A 15,985-nucleotide genomic window follows, 5' to 3' on the forward strand; every position below is an offset into this window, starting at 1 on the left:
GCATAGATAGCCTCATTGCTTCCTGAGATGATGTACAATGGAAGCAAGTATCAGGGGGTAGCCGTGTTAGTCTGTATCTACAAAAACAACAAGGAGTCTGGTGGCACCTTAAAGACTAGCAGATTTATTTGGGCATAAGCTTTCGTGGGTAAAAACCTCAGGCATCTCAGTGGAGGTTGGGATAGTCCTCAGGAGAACTTGGAAGGACCCCCACTAAGGGGTGGCCATAGAGATGGCTTGAAAGCATACTCAGATGGCTAAGGCTAGGGAGAGCTGGGCTGGGGAGTGATATTTGGGAGGGCTGTGTTAGGGAGAGGCCTCAGCGGCCAGGAGTTTGTGAGGCAGCTGCATGTGTTCAGGAGCAGTGTTTAGGAGACCCAGGTCTGGGAGAGCCGCCTTGTTAATCTTCCTAATCCTCCTCCTTTCTAATGACTCTAAACTCACAATAATCAGTGCAGGGCAGAGGCTGGGCTGGCAGGCAAGGTCGCAGGCTGGAAAAGAGGATGTGGAGACAGCACAACAAAGGAAAACTGGGATCATACTAATGAATAATAATAATACAGAGCACATTCCTAGCACATTCCTGGTATTAATTAACCATCCAACTTCCAGGAGTTCCATGTCATTCCCTCCATTCTGCAGAGTGGGGCTGCAGTGCAGGGTTCTGTGTTCACCTGCATTTGGAGGGTGACACACTCCAGTTCACACATCACCTGCTCAGTCTCTGAAACACTCTTATCACTTGTGTTGGAGCAGGATCCATTCTCCGGCCCTCTCCCAGGAGGAGCAAGGGGCTGGGGAAGACATGGAGAAAAGAGAAGTTCATGGGGGATAAGAATGAAGGGAAGACAGAGATAATAGTGGAGACAAACTGGGACAGAGAAGGGAATGGAGCAAAGGAGAGAACCACATCAGAAAGGGAATGGAGCAAAGGAGAGAACCACATCAGAAAGGAAATAGTGACTTGAAAAGAGCCTGAGGAAATACGGGGGGTTTGCAGTCTGCCTTGGAGCTCAGTAAATTTAGGCCCGGGCTCTCAGCCCCCAACACTGGCCCACTTAAGTCAATGGAAACACTTCTGGGGAGGACACATACCACTGGCAGAAGGAGGGTAGTGTGGACATGAAAAATTGCAGCAATTAATGGGGTGGCTGTACTTGACTTAACATAGGTTGATTTAATTGTGTAGTGTAGACAAGGGCATAGACGGTCACCGTGAAGGGGGAGTGGGTTTCAAGGACCAGGGCTGTTTACCAATAATATCCAGCCACCTGATGTATAAATCTAGAGTCTGTTAATGCAAGTGCCCCCAATCAATCTCAGCTGATCAAGCCAAAATTTTCAAACATTCCTGGTAATTTTGGGTGCCTTCATTTTTGGCTGCATGTTTGTATCGTGTGTGTCTGTATGTAAGTACTTGAGCAGAGCTGTTGGCAGGGCAGCACGGGCTGGGCAGGTTCACGTTTTGTATGCACAGGAACTTTCTGCAGTATTGTGTGTTAGCCTGCATTCCGCAGCCTGTCTCTCTCCACTGGCTCTGGAGCACCTTGAGGACATCCATGCAGATTTCATGAATTCCCCAACTGCCGGCACTGGGGAGGCAATGCTGAAGGCAGAGCAGCGAGCCTTCATTATTGATGAGGCCAACCTCCCTTCAAACAAGGAATGCATAATTCATGGCAACTCTTGTATTTGTGGTGCTCAGCAACAGCTCTGTCTCTGCTTACTGAAATCGACAGGAAGTTTGTCCCCTCTAACCCATTATTTTGCATCTCATCCCACAGAGTCAGCAGCCGAAGCGTCAACGTGTGCTGTTTAATACTGGTTACAGCTGAGGAGCTGCGGTATTTCCCTTGCCTAGACCATCTCCTGCCTGTTTCAGATGCACAAATAAAACAGGAACGGGGAAGCACGTAAGTGGATGACACAGGCTTGCTATGCAAGAAAGCTGCAGAACTTAATGTATATGACCATGGTAATGAGGCCCACTTTTACAGGCTTCCTTCTCCCCAGTGGGACAATCCTCTTCCCTGATACAGTGCTGAATGAATGGGGACCATTGTAGGACTGAAATGTTGGGTTAGCTCTAAACCAGCACTAAGGGTTCATTTCCAGGACGGGACGCCACAGCCTGTGGTGGGACAGGAAATGTGAGGAGAGATTTGGTTCTTCGGCTGAGTAGCAGCATTTTCTTCCCTGCACTCTGCTGGATCTGGCTATCCGAGAAGCCAACGGCAGGGAAGGATGCTGCATGCCAGGAGATAGGATTTCATTAGAAAAATGGGGCAGGGACTGAGTGTACCCTAACCCTTCCCAGCACGGGCAGTGTTCCTGCATTGTACAGCACCCCTAAGGAAAAGGGATGCTCTTGTGATGGAGAGAGGTGCTTTGGGTTTTAGTCCTTACTCTGCAAGTCACTCCTCATCTGTAGGAGGGGATAAATGATCTTGACTCAAGGGAAAGGGATATGAGGCTGACTTCACTGAAGAGTTTGGAGATCCTTGGATGGATGCAGTGCTAGAAAATGACAAAGCAGTAAATAATATGGGGGAGGAGGAGACAATAGTGGCTGGATCTAGAGCTAACAACACTTATGGGGGCTGGATGCTCACATACATCTAAGCTGCAGCTTTCAGTGTGAGCACCCTTGGGGTAGGAGTGGGGAACCCCTCCCTGGGAGGAAACCCTACACCTTCTGCTTCCCTCTTCCTTCCCCCTTCCTCCCCCCCCCCCCCAGCCTTCATGAAAAGCCCCATCCTTTCCCTGCCTGCTTGGTTAATCTCTCTTTAACCCTATGAATCTGCAGTGTCATCAGCCCAGAAAACTGGCTTTTCTTTTGGGAACTCACTTAGTGTCATGTCCCTCACCTCACTGCTGGCCTCCAGATCCTGCCCATCAGATTTGTAAACAGCTCTGCATGGCTCCTTTCCTGAGAGGAGACATGTCCCACACGTGCTGATCATCTCTAGGCGTTCCTTTACACTGGGTTCTACTCAAAAAATTTGGAGGCAGTGCTAATGAAATCTGCAGGCTAGTTCCTCTGGGGTCCAATGCTTTTGTGCTAACACATGCCATTACCTGCCATCTTAGGTAGAAAGAGAACAGCCAGGGGTTATGTTGGCTATGAGCAGGGATGAACACAACTGGTTCAGGTAAGTGCTGAATTGAACTCTTGTCCCAGACTCCCCCAGAACCTTCCTGGGGATAGAAAGTTCTGTTAAGTTTTCATTTTTAGAGAGGCTCAATCCAAAACCCTGATCTGAACATTAGAGTGAGACCCAAACCTCCCTAAATCCAAATCGCACAACTGGCCCCTATCTCTGCAATGGGCCTAATCAGAACCCCCGGAACTTTGGGAACATTTGGGTCTGGTTCAGAATATTGCGGCTTTGGGCCTAGTTTTAATTTTCATGCATCTGTGCTTGTTAATCATAAACAGAAATGCTGGAGGAAAAAGTGACAGATAAAACCAAAGAGACGTGGGAGGGACTAGATGTCTCATGGGAGCCAGCTCTCCTGAGAGTCCTAACTCAGTGCTGCAAACTCTTCAGAACTGTCTAACCTCAGAGGAAACGCATTTTTGGGTGCTTATCTAAACCAAGATTTGCCCCTTCCACTACCAAACACTTGCAGAGTGGAGATCCTTTTTAGGCAACGGTGGCTATTATGGAGTATTCATTCCGGATGTATCGGCATTAAGCAGCCCCAATAGATGCATTATTAAAAGATAGGAAATGGGTTTTGTTTGAGAGGCAGACCAGGTCTTTTAAGGAAGCAAAACTGAATAGTTCCAGTGTACTGGTGCATTTCACCCAGAGCTTTCCCGACTGTGTTAACACATGATGCCTGTTCAGCAGGAGTGGTAGCTGTCATTGCACATGTGGGTTGTAAAGAGGGAAAGGCAAACCCCACGACACTTGCTTCCAGAACATTATCAAAGGCTGAGAGGAATTACTCTCAGAAAGAGACATTAGGCATTATTTGGGGGATAATTAAATATCACGAGTGCCCTTGATCACAAGCTCCTTGTTAAGATACTGGGTCCAGAGGCTGACACTGCACCTCTAGCAACAGCCAGGATGCAGAGATGGGCTTTGATCTTAGCTGCATCAAATGCAAGCCTCCAGAGGACATTGCTATCACTAATGCACTACCCTGCTTGATTATTCTGCTCATTTTCCCTACTTTAGAGGCAGTGTACAAACTCTCTTACCTAGTGAGCCTTCCCATCACCCCCACCAAGTGCCAAGGAAATGGAGAGAGATCCTGCTTTGGTTAAAGTAATGCAATACACTCCTTCTGGATGGCAAAATCATATAGCAAACAAGAGCCATTGGTGCTGATTCAGCAAGGTACTGAAGAACATGCATATCTTTAGCATGTCAGTCATCTCACTGAAGTCAATAGGGGTGCTCACATGCCCATAGATACACAAGTGTTTTAGTAACCTGCTGAATCTGGGTCTGAGTCCACTAGAAAAAATTGAATTGTTCATAGAGAGTGATTTTTGCCATGTGGCATGGGGTAATAATACCCTGCTGCTTTCACTGGAGAATGATGGTTGTACTATGATCAATAAAGCATAATGAAAATGAAGTTTTTTGTGGCCAGACCTGGAATATGACATAGAGAAGGGAAAATAGCTAATGCTAATTCTGTAGTAGCCAGCAAAACATGTCAGAAATGGTCTCTGTTAACTATAGGCGTGACTACTAGGCCTTGGCAAAGACTACACATTTATTCCAGAAGGCAAGGAATAATACACCTGAGGAATATTTCTTCTGTGGAGAATACCAAGGCCTGGTGAAGCGGGTAATGTGTATGGCACAAGTCCAAAGAGCTGGTTCTCAAATCTTCCTTGGGATAAATTCATTAAAGCACATTAGATCTGCTACTTATTGTCTAGCATCAACATATTATGCTGACTCCTAAAAATGTATCTGATGGAAAAAATGTGGTGTATATGGCAAATTTTCTGTTACAGCTATATGCCAGTCCACTACTCAGAAAACTCCAGCAGAATTAAATCTTTAACATCAGTTATAGAGTTGATCTACTTAGATCAGCTTTAACCAAGACTGGGATGAAAAAACAGCATAAACCATGTACAGTATTTGCCCCCTGAGGATGTGACATGAAAGGGGAAGGAGGAAGTAGGGGAAAGGAGTTGTCAGGAAAGTAGTGGAACCAGTGGTATACCTAGCAGAGGTAAAAAGAAAGGGACTCCTGAAAAGGAAACTGCTGACCATGTCACTTCTACAAAGCAGAACCAAACAAAAACATTATGAGAGAGGGTAAATCTGTGCCTGTCTGTTGGGAGGACAGGGCCATAAGCAGATTCAAGATGGAAGATTTCAGAGTGAGACACAAACTCTGCTCTTTCTCATGGAGAATTTATAATTCTTCTTTCTTTCTCTGTTTTCCTTTAATTGCAAATACATGTAATCCAGACTGAAAGTGCTTTGCTCTTTGTACATAGAGAACATAATTTCCTTGGGAAGTCAACAGTGCTGTACTATGTCTAGAGGCACATTTGCACACCTTCATGCTTTAGTGAGCTCATGAGTTGGGGTCAGAAAGGAATTTCCATCAGGCTCCATCCATACACAGCATGGAAAAATGGACTAGGTACATTATTACTATTTTTTCCAAAACCTTCCTCTGTAGCCTGAGGGATTGGCCAGTGCTAGACCAGATAAGAATGGCCATACTGGGTCCGACCAAAGGCCCATCTAGCCCAGTATCCTGTCTTTCAACAGTGGCCAATGCCAGGTGCCCCAGAGGGATACTCCAAGATGGCAATTTCTATGTTCCTTCCACCCATTAAGCCTACAGAATTATCTTTGCACAGACCAGCCATCACAGTATGCTGTATACCAGAGGTTCTCAAACTGGGGGTCGTGAGGTTATTACATGGGGGGAGGGGGGGGTTGCAAGCTGTCAGCCTCCACCCCAACCCCACTTTGCATCGAGCATTTATAATGGTGTTAAATATATAAAAAAGTGTTTTTAATTTATAAGGGGGGGGTTGCAGTCATAGGCTTTGAAAGGGGTCACCAGTACAAAAGTTTGAGAATCACTGCTGTATACAATAGGTTGATGGTAGGAAACTACCAAAAGATTCTTCTCCCCTCACTTTTGCAGCTCTCCTCTCTCTGCTTTCTATTCATAGTACCACTGGTAACCTCACCCAGCAAGATGGAACACACATTCCTTGGTACTCCTTGTCACACATAGCCCTGGCCCCTATCCTCAGATGCTACCAAACTGCAGGTGGAGAGCTGATCTTGGGCAGAATTACTAGGCAACAGGGACTCTCCAGCCAGAGGTGAGAGATGAACCAGGCTTTCCTGGAATCTCTGGCTATACTTGGAGTCCTTTTTCAGAGGACTTAAAAAAAGATCAGTTCTGTCTTATATCTGAGGCAAGATAAACAGCAACCTTCTACAGAAATGAGAGATGGGTCAGAGCTCAGATCTGGATTTGAACTTCCCCCATGTTCTGTCTAGTTCGTGCATCTGTCTGTGTCAAGAGAGTGGAATTACTTAAGTGCCAATCAGCTTCTGATTTCATAGAATCATAGAACAGGAAGGGACCTTGAGAGGTCCTCTAGTCCAGTCCCCTGCACTCAAGGCAGGACTAAGTATTATCTAGACCATCCCTGACAGGTGTTTGTCCAACCTCCTCTTAAAAATTTGCTGGTTAAAAACACTAAATTAGAATCTGGATCTCAAATCTCCCAAAGCTAAGGGGTGCCTGGATCTCAAATCTCCCAAAGCTAAGAGGTGCCTGGATCTGGGGTTTTGGTTTGGCCCAAATCCATTCTGGACCAGAACCTCACCAAGGATTGAGGGTGTTCAGAGGCAGGGTTTTGGCTTTGGCAACCCATCTGTAAATGAAAACCGAAACTCAGGAATCCTTGTCTCCTCCTGAGATCCCCTCTCCTGCAAGCACACTGCAGCACATTCTCTCTAGCTCTGTCTTATTCCCACTGTTGGCCTACCTCCTTCTTCTCCTCACTCACGGCCCCTTCTTTTCACATTGCCCTCTGGGGCAGGCTGGCTGATTTCCCTGGAGCTTTCTCCTGATGTGCCAGTCCAATCTCGGCATAACACTAATTTCTGAGTCTCATTTTTCCTGGAGTGGATTTCTGGTTTCAGAAGGTCACGTCCACTTTCCCCTTGAGTAAGCATGCAGTTCTGGGTGGGGAATGTAGGACAGACTGGCATCTCTGGAGGTTAGACCATCTGGATAAGTAAGCAGACAGTGCTGCAGACACAGAGAAGCAATGAAGGGCCCCTCGTATTCCTCTCTTTTAGGATAGGCTCTCAGAGTCTGCAGTTCTGTTGACTGGTGAACAGTTTTGTCTGCAGTAAAGCATCCCTCCTGGGTACTCTTCATCTTATTATGTCTCTCCCTGCAGTGGGACAGTTGGTGATCTAATGTGCAACATCAGAATGTCTTAGAGGTTGTTTTCCCTTTACACACACACACAGACTCTCACTCTGCAGCTGTGATTGTGGTGCTTCGCATGCTGCGCTTCACTATGTGTGACAGATGTCTCCCTATCGCCAAGCAAAGGCAGGACTAGGGCAGAAGCAGCTGCTCATGTGGAAATGTACGAGTCAGTAAGTCAAATGAGACCCCTTTCTGTGCAATCTCCCCAGAAATACCTCTGAATGCTAGTAGGAGGTGGAGTGCACAGCTCTCGGGGGGAAATCTGGCCTCGGGATCCTGGTGCTCATCTGACTCCCATTCAGGGCCATACTGTAGTGGGCCCAGAACTGGCGTGGAAGGGCTGGGGTGGGGAAAAGGATGCTCCTCAAAGGGCCTGGGAAGCAGCATGTTGGGCGGAGAACCCTGGATCCAAGGCCCCGTGCACGCTGCTCATGCTGAATGGTGCAAAGCTCTCCCTGTAGCACATACGATACAGGAGTCCCAGGAGGGACTACTGCACCTCGGCACCCAACTACAACAGGGCTGTGCCTTACAGACACCCTATAACCCCTACCTCTGTCAGAGTCTTGGCTATAACTAGGGGCCTACCAAACTCACAGCCATGAAAAACACATCACAGACCATGAGATCTGGTCTCCCCCATGAGAGCTGGCTAGTGTAGTAGGGGTCACGATATTGCCACCTTTACTTCTGCACTGCTGGCAGCAGCGCTGCCTTCAGAGCTGGGTACCTGGCCAGCAGCTGCTGCTTTCTGGCCACCCAGAACTGAAGGCAGCACCACCGCCAGCAGCAGCGTAGAAGTAAGGGTGGCAATACTGTGACACCACCCCCCCCCCGTAATAGCCTTGTGACTCCTCCCAGACTCCTTTTTGGGTCAGGTCCCCTCATCACACCACCATGAAATTTAAGATTTTTAAAACCCTACGAGTGTGAAATTGGCCAAAATGGACTGTGCAACATTCCCCACATTCTGGCATGTAATCTGTGTTTGACTCTATGGAGGTCTGAGATGAATCTGGCCCATTAGAATCATGGGGAAAATCTATGGACCAAATTCAACTGAGTTGTGTTGACTTATGCCAGTGGTGAACATGGTCCTTTGTGTGTGTGTGTGTGTGTGTGTGTGTACACAGCTGGGTCCATATGCAGCACCTACAGAGAATGTGCATTAGGATGTTGCATGTATGTGTAGGAAATGTGTACTGTACATGGAGTACTGCTAGCATGGTGATGCTGAAAGGGAGCAGTGACATCATGGGCCCTATTGCAGAGACTCTGGATATCAGAGGGAAGGGCACCTCGCTGTAGTGTGGTTCTGGTGCATAGGATTTGTGTTTAGCAGAATGAGGGTATGAGAGGGACTGGATGCTCACACCAAGATCCATCAGTCATCTCCAGTGATGGGTCTTGGGCTGTGGGGGAAGTCTAAGTGGGGAAAGCAGTATTTGGTGTTTATCATAGACTCAGAATCCATGGCCAGAAGGGACCATTACGACTGTAGTCTGATCTCCTGTATAACATGGGCCATAAAACTTCCCCAAAATAGTTCTCAGAGCAGATCTTTGAGAAAAACATCCAATCTTGAATTAAAAATTGTCAGTGATGGAGAATCCACCATGACTCTCAGTAAATGATTCCAATGGTTAATTACCCTCATTGTTTTAAAAAAAGTATGCCTTATTTCCAGTCTGAATTCATGTAACTTCAGCTTCCAGCTATTGGATCATGTTATACCTTTCTCTGTTAGATTGAAGAGCCCATTATTAAATATTTGTTCCCAGGTAAGTGTTTATAGAGTGTAATCAAGTCACCCTGTAACCTACTCTTTATTAAACTAAATAGATTGATTCAAGGAGCTCAATCACTATAAGGCAGGTTTTCTAATCCTTTAATCTTTCTCGTGTCTCTTCTCTGAGCCCTCTCCAATTTATTAACATCCTTCTTGAAGTGTTGACACCAGACCTGGACACAGTATTCCAGCAGTGGTTGTACAAGTGCCAAATACAGAGGTAAAATAACGTCTTTACTCTAACTTTGGATTCCTCTGTTTATGCATCCAAGGATAGCTAGCATTAGCTCTTTTGGCCTCAGTATCATAAAGGGAGCTCATGTTCAGCTGATTAGCCATCACTATCCCCGAATCTTTTTCAGAGTCCCTGCTTCCCAGGATACAGTCCCCCATCCTGTAAGCATGGCTACATTGAAGGATACGTTGATATTTAGCCATATTAAAATGCATTTTGTTTGCACCCAGCTTACCAAGCAATCCAGATCGCTCTGAATCAGTGACATGTCCTCTTTATTATTTACCAGTCCCGCAATTTGGGTCATCTGCAAACTTTATCAGTGATGATTTTATGTTTTCTTCCAGGTCACTGATAAAAATGTTAAATAGCACAGGGCCAAGAACCAATCTATGCAGGACCACACTAGAAAGAGTGGATGAGGATTCCTTGTTTACAACTGCAGTTTGAAACCTACCATGTTAATTTGATCTTTCTAGTTTTTGGGGGGGTTTTTTAAATCAAAATGTCATGTGGTACCAAGTCACATGCTTTTCAGTAGTCTAAGTATATAACATCAACACTATTACCTTTATCAACCAAACTTGTAATCCAAAAAGATATCAAGTTAGTTTGACAGGATCTGTTTTCCATAAACCCATGTTGATTGGCATTAATTATATTACCCTCCTTTAATTCTTTATTAATTGAGTCCAGTATCAGCTGCTCCATTATCTTGCCCGGGATCGATGTCAGACTGACTAGTCCTATAATTACCCAGGTCAGCCCATTTACCCTTTTTAAATATTGACACAACATTAGCGGTCTTCCAGTCTTTTGTAACTACCCTAATGTTTCAGCTCCTGGAGTCATGTCATTACATGAGAATCCCAACTTTAATTAAAAAAAAATAAAGTAAAATTTAAGCTCTCATGGTTGCAGAGCAAAGCCTGGAAATGTGAAACCTAAAGGCTCAACAACAACAGAATCAGACGACAAATAAAAAGAACTAGAACAGATTAGTTTACAAACTCTCATGATTTGAAGCCAATCGCATGATTTTTAATACTATTTGCTTGAGGCTCTGGTATTCGTCACTTGAGCCCCAGCTGGGAGATCTGGGTGTATGAGGATTTTATATGTAGGCCTGTCTTGACATGAGTAAGTGGACATGGGTGAGGTCTCATTTCTTGGGAGACAGGATTAGGGAGGTAAATGGATGAAGAGTCTAGAAAAAGAATGTCTGTGTTAGCTAAGATTATGGGGAACACCCAGGGAATCACTGACAATGGACAAGAGAAGCCTGAAATGTAAGATGAGGTAAAGAGTAAGTCATGTATGGACAGGGCATGCTGTACAGGGATTCGTTCCTACAAAGTGACCAAGCTAATCCCAAAGCATGTGATGCAGTGTTTTAATGTACATCAAGGAAGAGATTTTCTGTGTAACTTTGGGTATGTGGTACACCCTATAACTGCCCCCTGTGCTTAAGACTGATCAACTCAGCGTATATTTGGCATACAGCAAGGCAAGGAACCTGAGCGACAAAACTGGAGTCAAACTGAGTTCTTGGAGAACCGAGTAGAAGAGATCTCAGGGGAACCCCAGTGCTACAATAGGTTGATTTAAAAACAACAAAAAACTCACTTAAACATTTAGCAGAGAGATGATGTACAATCAATAACTGATCAGGAGAAGAAGCCCAGAAATAAGAAACTGCTAGGACATGTATCAAAGGAGTGCAGAAGGATACCCTTGTCCCAAAGTTCCCCAATGGGGAGGGCTTGTCGACAGATGCACTGCTGTAATGCTTCAGTGTAGACACTACCTCCCATTCGCATAGGTAATCAACCTCCTTGAGAGGCAGTACCTAGGTCAATGAAAGAATTCTTCTGTCGACCTAGCACTGTCTACACCTAGGGTTAGGTCAAATTAATGCCGTCTCTCGGGGTGAGGATTTTTCACACCTCATAGCAATGTAGCTGAGTTGACCTAACTTTTTAGTGTAGGTCAGGCCTGAGTATATCCACTAATCTAAAAAAAAAAAGAGGTAATTATTGTTTATTCCTTCCTCTCTGGGGCCGCTAGGTAGGGCACCACTGGGCGTCAGGATTCCTGGGTTCTCTTTTCAGCTGCGATTTCTTCTGCAACTTTGGGCAAATCACTTCTCTTCTCTCCATGCCTCCGTTTCCCCATCTCTACAATGAAAACAATAGTGCTTATGCACCTTTGTGAAATGATTTTTAAGAACTAATGCTGTAAAACACTAGTGTTATTACTAAAAAAAATACACAAGGAGCATCAACTTCACACCTTGACAATAACCTTCAGCTATGTGAAGGGTACAGGTTTCACCCATGAAGATCAATGTGCAGTCAGATTGGGGAAGAATAGGCTCTTGTAATAGCCCCTTACCTCCAAACAGCAGGGATGCGGAGATGTTAAGGACTCTTCAGTTTAATCAGAATCATTCACTTAATTTTAAGCACAGCCTGTCAAGGTTTTTTGGTCAGACTTCAAGGAGGAGAAGGCCTTGCCAGTTCTGGGGCTGTGGGCGGCAGGATCTTATTCTGCTCACAGGCACACAGATAAATGTCATATCTGTGGCATGAGAACAACACCACTCGGTGCTTTTCATCTTCAAAAGGCATTCATTAACACCCCCCTCCCCTTGAGGTGCTCTCTGCCCCATCTGGGATGGGAGCATCATTATCCCCATTTTAGGGAAGGGGAAACTGAGGCAGAGAAGGGGACTGATTTGCCTAAAGTTATATAGAGGGAGTCACTGACAGAATCAAGAATAGCCCCTAGGAATTCCTGGCTCCCAGCCCTATATTCAGACCACTGGACAACACCTCTCCCTGGGGTTTGTGTGCTCCTTTTATGCACAGGGATGAGATGGGGGAAAGGACAGAAATATGGAGGGATGGGCGAGATAGGAGAATATAACAGAGGAGTCTGAGTGAGAGCGATGCATTGAAGTGAATGGGGGTGAACGAGTGGGGAAAAAACGAGGAGGAATAAATGAAGGGAGAAAGAGCAAGAGATTAAATGGGAAGGAAAGCAGAGGAGTGAGAGAGAGAGAGGAAGACACAGGAGTTGGCATCTGAGCTCTCTCTAAAGAAGAGAGGAGTTAACTTGCCCTCTTTCTTTCCTGATCTTGCCTTAAAATTGCAGGAATGTGGCAGCACAACATCACCTCTCTGATTTATTAATTCCATCCCATCCCACCAGCCCACAGAACAAAAGCATCTGTGTTTGCTCAAGAGGAGCGCATGAAGGGCCTTATTCATGTCGGAGCTGGAGAGAGAAGCCAGCAGATACAGGAAAGTCATCAGTGCCTCGCTCCTTTTCACCTTTGTGTGGATTGGAAAAAAAACCCACTGAGATGAAAGGCAACAAACCGTGATGTATCAGGAGAGAGAGAAAAAACAAGATCACCAGCAGGGTCAGTCAGTATGGGCTTCTCAATGAGAGAGCAGCCACCTTGGGCCTGGCTGCACCGGTGTGGGAGCCATCTCAGTGAGGTTGGTTGCATGAGATGGCTGGTTCCCTTGCTTCTCCTTGTGACGGCTCAGCTTGGCCCCCAGAGCACAATATTTTGGCTGGAACGGCTCTGCCACACCCATGCACAGCACTCCTTGCAACCACGGTTGCATTCTGGTAGCCCTGAAGCACCCATCCCATACAGCCCACTATTGTGGCCTACCATTAGACAGATACAAGGAAAGTCAGATAATTCACTAAATCTATGGGGCAATAAAGGAACCATCATCTTAAGCTTTGGCTGGTTACTAATCTATAGCCCCTTCCACCTGAGGATCTTAGAGCACTTTGTGAATAGCAATAACATCTCGCAAAGCCCCAGAGGTAGGTTAGTGTTATTATCCATGTTTATTTTACAGATGGGGACATTGAGGATTAGTGAAGTGACTTGTCCAAAGCTACCCCATAGGCAGGTGCTGGCATAGAACCCAGCACAGCCCCAACAAGGAGGTGTCATGGGATTGTTAATAAACACGAGGGTTAAGAGGACACCAACTGTACAGCTGCTCTGAAGGATGGCACCTGCAGCAGCGCACTGCCCCCAATGCCAAACCGAGGGTGGGTTCTGCATCGATGCAGAAGAAAGCGAGCCTGCAAAACCACTGCCACTGGCACTCGGGTTTTCTTTGGCAGTCTCCTATACATGTATTGGCCAGGATCAACCCTACTTAGCTTGCAAAAAGGGACACACAAAGCACTGCCTGACATGCTAAACTCATACATAAGTACCCCCACAAACCCAATTGCTCTCCATACCCAACATAAGCTTTCAGACAGACATTAATTTTTTAATTATATTTTAACAAGAGTTTAAATTGTTTGAATGTTAACTCCCCTCCTCCCTCACCCAATCTCATTACTTGGCTTAGTTACAGGGGCAGGGAGTAGCTGAAATAGCTGCCATGACCTCAGTGCCGGGGGGTAACAGGAAAAATACCAGGACAATACAGTTTGGCTTTGTATCATTCATAAACCAGCACCACAAAATGCTTCAAGGCTGATGATAGCCATTTCAAGTAAACACAAGCAACAAGTAAACCAGTTCGGATCAAATCAGAACCAGCTTGATCCTTCTCCAGAAGCATGAACTGAAGCCAAAGTGAACCTGTTCTGAGATTTGAGAATAAGGTTGAACTGAATTATTTTCCCATTCAAGTGAACCGAGGAATTGCCAGACTGGATCAGTCCTTTTGAGGTCCATCTAGGCCAGTATCCTTCCTTCTGACCAGATGCTCCAGAGGAAGGAGCAAGAAGTCTTACAAGGGACAATTATGGAAGCTTCTTCTTAACCTTAGGCAGGTAGTGAAGAATGAGGATTTATAGCCATTCTACATTGGGGATTCTATTTAACAGAACAGTGGATGTTTCATTAGGCATCTAAATGGCTCATGCTTTTCAGAATCCTGCTAAGCTCTTAGCTTCACGGGTATGCCTGCAGCACAGCAAAGAAAACCTGCGGCTGGCTCGTGCCACGGGACTTGGGCTGCTTCACTGCTATGTAGGTTTCCAGGCTCGGGCAGGACTCTGAGCTCTGGGACCTTCCCAGCTCGCTGAGTCCTAGAGCCCCAGCTTCAGCCTCAGCCTGGAAGTCTACACAGCAGTGAAGCAGCCCGAGCCCCGTGAGCCTGAGTTGGCCGGCACAGGCCAGCTGCAGGTGTCTAGTTGCTGCACAGACATATCCACTGATATCTTATGGCAGTGAGTTCTACTGGTTCAATTGTGTAAGAGAGTATTTCCTTTTATCCCTACAGTTGCTACCTTTCAATTTAATCAAATTTCCCCTTGCTCTTTTACTATGAGAAAGGGTGAATAGAAGTGCTAGTCTACCTACTCTGTGCCACTGGTTTCCATATATGATCATGTCCTCTCTTATATTCTTCTCTCTGAACTAAATACCCCCAATCTTTTCAATCTCCCCAAATGTATGAGGCAATGTCCCAATCTTGCAAGCCAGCCTGTTCTTATAAGAGCTGGACCTCAATCAAAAAAAATCAGGGATCTGAATCCAAACTCTGCACCTCTACTCAAGACATTTTTAACACTAACTTGCACACTCAAGAAGTTTGTATTGTGCTATTTTTATTTCCTCCCGAAGGCTCCCCAAGCACTTCACAAACTAGACACAGACAGCACCACTAAGATGCAGTTGCTCGGGGTGTGGTGGGGGGGAGGAAGGCAACTAAACAGTACAGCATGTTCAGTAAGAGTGGGGTGGGGAAATCTTTGCCAAGAAGAGTGGGACAAATTCCAGCTCTTAAGAAAAGGACGATGGAGCCTTAATGTCCCTGCAGAGAAGATGGGATTTTGGTCTAAAAGACTTACATACATTAAATTGCATGGATCTCATTTGATTTAACTTAGAGCTTGTTTACAATTACAGCGTGGCAGCTGCATCAGTGCAGCTGCGCCATTCTAGCGCTTAGAGAAAACCAGTGGTTCTCAAACTTTTGCATTGGTGACCCCTTTCACACAGCCAGCCTCTGAGTGCAACCCCCCGGTATAAATTAAAAACACTTTTTTTATATTTAACACTATTATAAATGCTGGATGTGAAGCGGAGTTTGGGGGTGGAGGCTGACAGCTTGCGACCCCCGGTTTGAGAGCCCCTGGCGAAGACGACACTTATGCTGACGGGAGAGCTTCTCCCATGGGTATAAGTACTCCACCTCCCTAAGAGGCGGTAGCTCTGTCAACGGGAGAAACCCTCCAGTGGACAGAGCACTGTCTACACCTGCGGTTAGGTCGGTATAACTACATCGCACAGGGGTGTGGATTTTCCATGCCCCTGAGAGACAGTTATACCGATAGAAGTTGGTAGTGTAGACCACGCCTTAGAAAGATAAAGGATTGAGTTCATTAAAAGCAATTCAGCCACAACTAGAGGTATTTATCAGAGGTGGACTGAATCCCCTACATGGGGGATAGTGGGGTCTGCCCAGCTTACCTCCCAGACAAGAATGAGGTTTACACAGTAAACA

Source organism: Terrapene carolina, unplaced genomic scaffold (assembly GCF_002925995.2).
Source record: "Terrapene carolina triunguis isolate 2854851 unplaced genomic scaffold, T_m_triunguis-2.0 Scaffold242, whole genome shotgun sequence".
Taxonomy (NCBI): Eukaryota; Metazoa; Chordata; order Testudines; family Emydidae; genus Terrapene; species Terrapene triunguis.